At 37.8% G+C, this 5285-nt stretch overlaps 2 pseudogenes; both read left to right on the top strand.

Moving 5' to 3' along the window:
• The first annotated feature begins 1269 nt into the window (after positions 1-1269).
• LOC147560561 (oligopeptide transporter 1 pseudogene) lies at positions 1270-1890 on the top strand (annotated as a pseudogene).
• Positions 1891-2366: 476 nt separating this feature from the next.
• LOC147560562 (oligopeptide transporter 1 pseudogene) lies at positions 2367-3435 on the top strand (annotated as a pseudogene).
• The last annotated feature ends 1850 nt before the right edge of the window (positions 3436-5285 follow it).

Consider the following 5285-nt stretch of genomic DNA (forward strand, 5'->3'; position numbering starts at 1 on the left):
GGTAGCTTCCTTAGGTAGCTTCCCTTGGCACGGGGACGTAGATGTCTTTATTTCCAACAAAGGAGTATGCTTGGTTGAAAGCATTTGTGTTTCCTTGTGAGGATAGGTGAAACATATATTTTGCACTATGTAGGGGAGTGGATGGTAAACTTTGAGTGGAAGACCCCTACCTTCCAAATAGTGGGCAACCGAAGAGCCATAAGCTTCCCTAGCCTTTAGGAAGCTTCTTTAGTCATAGGCTTGTCTTTCCTTGTAAGCTCTCATTATCTATCAATAATATCTTGTTGCCTTCTTTTGTAGCTATCGTTGGTTGTTTGGAATATTACTTTGTTGGCTGACTTGTCCCGAGAGCGCGCACAAGTGCCGCACGACGCCTATCAAGAGAAAAGGCCGTGACACCAGGACCATTCAATATCAAAGAGCATATAGTTTTGAATATACTTGCTGCTTCAGGCCAGGATAGTCCATTTGCTCTACTCATTGTTACCATAAGAAAGGCTTTATACCACAGAAGTATAAGTTGTTGGGCGTCATTTGTGTTAATTCAAACCACTCAGGTTAGTGATCGGAATTACATTTTTTTACATTCCATAGAAAGGGATCTGCAAAAGGGCAGAGGAAACAAGCAACTATATCTTCTTCATCTTCCCCTATACATATATTTGTACATTCGACCAGCCAGGCGACGAAGTCTTAAAATGAAATGTACCATTTTCACTTCACTCTTCTATTTGATGACTCAATTATTTGAATGGCTAAGATGCACAACGCGGTAAAACTTATGTTGAGGTGGAAGTTGAGTCGAGTTAGCTCATGAGCTACTCCACTTTGCTATGTTGGTCTACTGTCATGTGGTTGACATCCATTTAAATTAGGGCATGAATGTGGTGCAATGGTAGTTTATGTAGGAAGAAAAACTCTTCAAGTGTAAAAAGCAAAACACAGAACTTTAAGTTCACTTCATTATCTTGATTATTAATATGTAGGGTGTGAATTGACTTCAATATTTGCTCATCTATTTTTTTTTTAATAGATGGTTGGTTATGGGTTTGCTGGAATATTTATGAAGTTCCTTGTCAATTCCCCTTATATGTGGTGGCCTTATACCCTTCTTGATGTCTCCCTTTACAGGTCTCTGATTCCCTCTCCCTCCCTCTTTCACTCTGATTAGGAGTCTAAAGAGATTAGCTAACATTTTTCTGATGTAGGTTGTTGCACGAAGCGGATACTCCAAGGGCTAAAAGATAACTGAAAGGCCTACAGTTTTTCATGACAGTTGCAGTCTCTAGCTTTGCGTACCATATCATCCCAAATTATTTCTTCCCTTCTATTAGTGCTATTTCACTTCTCTGTTTGGTATGGAAAGATTCTGTCACTGTCCAACAAATTGGTTCCGGTCTTCATGGTCTTGGCATTGGGTCCTTCTCACTGGACTGGAATACGATAAGTGGTTTTTTACCAAATCCCTTAGCTATTCCAATGTTCTCTGTTGTAAACACAATGATTGGTTTCATTCTAGTTGCATATATAATAGTTCCGATCTCATATTGGACTAATGTATATAATTCCAAGAAGTTCCCTTTATTTTCTAGTGATCCATTTGATTCCAGTGGACAAACTTATAATGTCTCTCGAGTTGTTAATGAAGACCTTACTCTTAACAAAAAGGCCTACAATAACTACTCCATTATCTATATGAGTATATACCTTATCTACTCCAATGGATTTGGATTTGCATCTGAAACGGCTGCTCTTACTTACTTCATTCTTCACTATGCAAGGTGATTAGAACTTCATACTTCCTTTATGATTATTCCCTTTCTTTGCAGCATGGCTTCGATCACTGCTACGAGTGCTGCACAACTTCTTTTACTCAATGTAACAACTTAACTCCAATTACTTTTGTATGTAGAGAGAGCTGGAATGTATTTAAGAAGGCATTGAAAGGTAAAGACCAATTTAATGATGTTCACAATAGGCTTATGAAGTCCTATAAACCGATTCCTCAATGGTGGTTTTACACAATCATTGCTGTCATGATATCTCTTGCCATTATTAATTCAATCTACTTCGGAGAAGATTTTCAGATCCCATACTGGGGAGTTTTGTTGGGGTATTTATTCCCTTTTATTCTAATTCTTCCCACAGGTGTGATTGCTGCCACCACAGGCCAAGTAAGAATCATAACCATTTTATGTTTAGTAATTTACATTAGTTACTTATCTCGAAAGCTAATACTAGTTGGTATTGTCATTTGAGTGCAGCAATGCATTGATATTTACGGGCTTTCGGAGATGATAATGGGTTCACTATATCCAGGCTACCCTCTTGCAAACTTGGTGTTTAGAAGTTTTTGTGCTTGCACCATGAGTACCACCATGAGCATCCTTCCGGAACTTAAGATTGGGCATTACATGAAGATTCCTCCAAGGTCATTGTTCATAGCTCAGGTAAACAAACTAACAATGCACAAACAAAATCAATTTGAAGTTAAGGGAGTCGATCAATTCGCCACTCAGGGTGTGACCTATATTTATTGGGAAAAGGTCTGCCCTTTGTAGAAAACGAGTAACTCTTGGACTAAATATTCAAGTCAACATATTTGATGTTAGTGAAGTTTGAGAAAAGAAATACCCCTTTTTTTTCAAAAAAAAAAAAGCAACTCATTGATCACAGGACTAGAAGGCATAGTCGCTACTCCTCAGTCGACTGACTAGCATTATATTTTGAGTTGTACAACAGAAACAGCTAGCTATTAATCCTCTATAAACTTATTTAGTTTGTCTACGGTGTCAAAATCTACAGATTCTGGGCTCATTCATCTCATATTCGACCAGCCTAATTGCAGCATGGTGGCTCCTGAGCAGCGTCGACAACATCTGTGACAAAAGCAAACTTCCAGTAGGAAGTCCATGGACATGCCCAGCTGAGCATAGAATATTTAGCAACACCATGGTTTGGGGTGGAATTGGGCCAGCCCATGTTTTTGCACCTTATGGACAGTACAATAATATTTACTACTCCTACTTTTTTGTAGTCGGAGTAGTTGCTACTTTGCTAGCTTGGTCACTCAGACGTCTGTTCCCGGGGAAGAAGTGGATTAGACTTATTAATGTTCCTCTCATTTTCTCAGCTCTACAAAGCTCGCCTCCGGTTGCTGCTGTCCATTTCTGGTCTTGGTTCTCCGTTGCTGTTATATTTAACTTGTTCGTTTACAGGAAATACAAAGGATGGTGGGGTAAGTACAATTACCATTTGTGTAATGGGCTTTCGATGGGGGCTGCATTTGTTGTTCTCCTAACAACGTTTACACTTAGTATGGAGGGAATATACGGATTGAAGTGGTGGGGATTGGATTTGGACGATCATTGTCCGCTTGCTATTTGCCCTACTGCACCTGGTATTGTCGTAGATGGTTGTCCGGCTGTTCACTAGCAAATGTATCGTAATGAAAAGTGGTTTACTTATACAATTTCAAACTTATGCAGAACATGAATATGAACTTTGACTCGTTATCGTTCTTTTAAATTAGTGGCTACTGGCATATGTAATTATGTAATCGTTATTGTGACAAGAATGTTTCCAACTTTATTCAAGAGAGACTAGAGTACTACATTACTGCTTCTAAACGTAAAGTTATCATCGCTCTCTAGTTTCCGGCCCTTCTTATTGACAATCTTACAAAATCATGTAACTCATGGACTTATCTGACGGGGAAGTATATCACGTGGGGTTGTTGCTTGTTGTGTTAAAGCAACTTCATGCACATCCTACTGATAAGACTTTACTTGTGAGAGGTCTGTCTCTAAATGTGAGATGAGTGTATGTCAAAAGAAACACTAATAATGATAAGTCAGTTGAAATTAATATGTCAACACAAACACAAACATATATGTAGATGAACCACAAGCAATTAACGGTCATTCCGAGAAAACACAAACAAATTAGGGGAGGACAAAGAAGAAGAAAATATCATAAGATGAGAGATATTTCATTAATAATTCCTAACACCCTCTCACCATCTTCTTCTTGTCTTACATTCCCCACCCACCGATTCTCTTTTGGAAATTCCACATACTACACAATAACTGACTATATAAAATTATTTGATTAAGGAGCTAGTTGGAAATTCTCAGGAATCGATAGAAATACTACTCTACCCCATTGCAACAGCTAGGGCCCTTTGGGCAACATTTTTTTTGACGCCAAAAGTCTACGACGCTAATTATCTCATGGCTCGTTACCATGAGAAGGAACGACATGAATAAAATGAGGAGAAACTAAAAGAGGGTAATGATCTTCATTGGATGAGCAGTGTCATTATGAAGAATGGATGAGATTTTAAACAGAAAGGCAAATGTGTTTAGGATGAAGTGAAGGATTGATGTTAGCTTCCTATGAGATGGTGAGACCCACCTTGTCAAGTGGGATTTGCAGTGTGGACAATGACATTCCTCCACCATCTATAAATTTGTATATTATAGCATGACTTGGGTATTGACACATAGAAAGAGGACATGTATGAAAATGGCTATTCATCGTCAATTCTAAGTAGTTTTGATGGAAAGCTCCCAAATTTTCATCTCTTTAGGAAGGCAAGAGAAAAAGTACTTTTTTCTCCAGCTGCTTCCATTTGTGTAAAGAGATTAATAGCTTCTTTAGGGTTGGCAGGTCATAACCAACAATCACAACTTTTCAAGACCTCACAGTCCTTTCCCGCCCTAAATCAAACAAACGTGTGCCATTTGGTGAATGAGAGTCCTATTAGTATGATGTATATTATAAATCTACTAAATATTTTATATATGAATTTGTGTCTTCAATTATCACCCAATATTGTGAAATGTTTTGAAACTGTTTTATCTACAAATGCAGTTTAATCTTCATGAAAGTCACAATCTAGTACACCTAGATGTGGCCATTCATTAAATATGCACATGTGTAGTTTACCAACGAGGTGAACACCAACATTTATTTTTCCATATTTTTATGACATCCATGTATTCTAATTTCAATCAAAATTTCTTTTTCTTTTTCATAACTAAATTGATGTTATATATTCGATGAACCTAAGTTAGGCACATGTAATTTCAACCTGAACCCACTTACCCACCCATCAACCCGCTCACCCACCCTTGAATCCACTAAACCCAACCCGGATTTCTATATCTATATATAGTCTAACTTCATTCAACTCTTTTCACGCTTCATTCATAATTTTTCATTCTCCAAATCTTTGATTAATCATTTGAGGTTAATCTTATCTTCAAGAACAACCTGATGAA

The sequence above is a fragment of the Eschscholzia californica genome, unplaced genomic scaffold, assembly GCF_041429995.1.
Source record: "Eschscholzia californica isolate CP2 unplaced genomic scaffold, dmEscCali1.0.p SCAF_2, whole genome shotgun sequence".
NCBI classification, from domain to species: domain Eukaryota; kingdom Viridiplantae; phylum Streptophyta; class Magnoliopsida; order Ranunculales; family Papaveraceae; genus Eschscholzia; species Eschscholzia californica.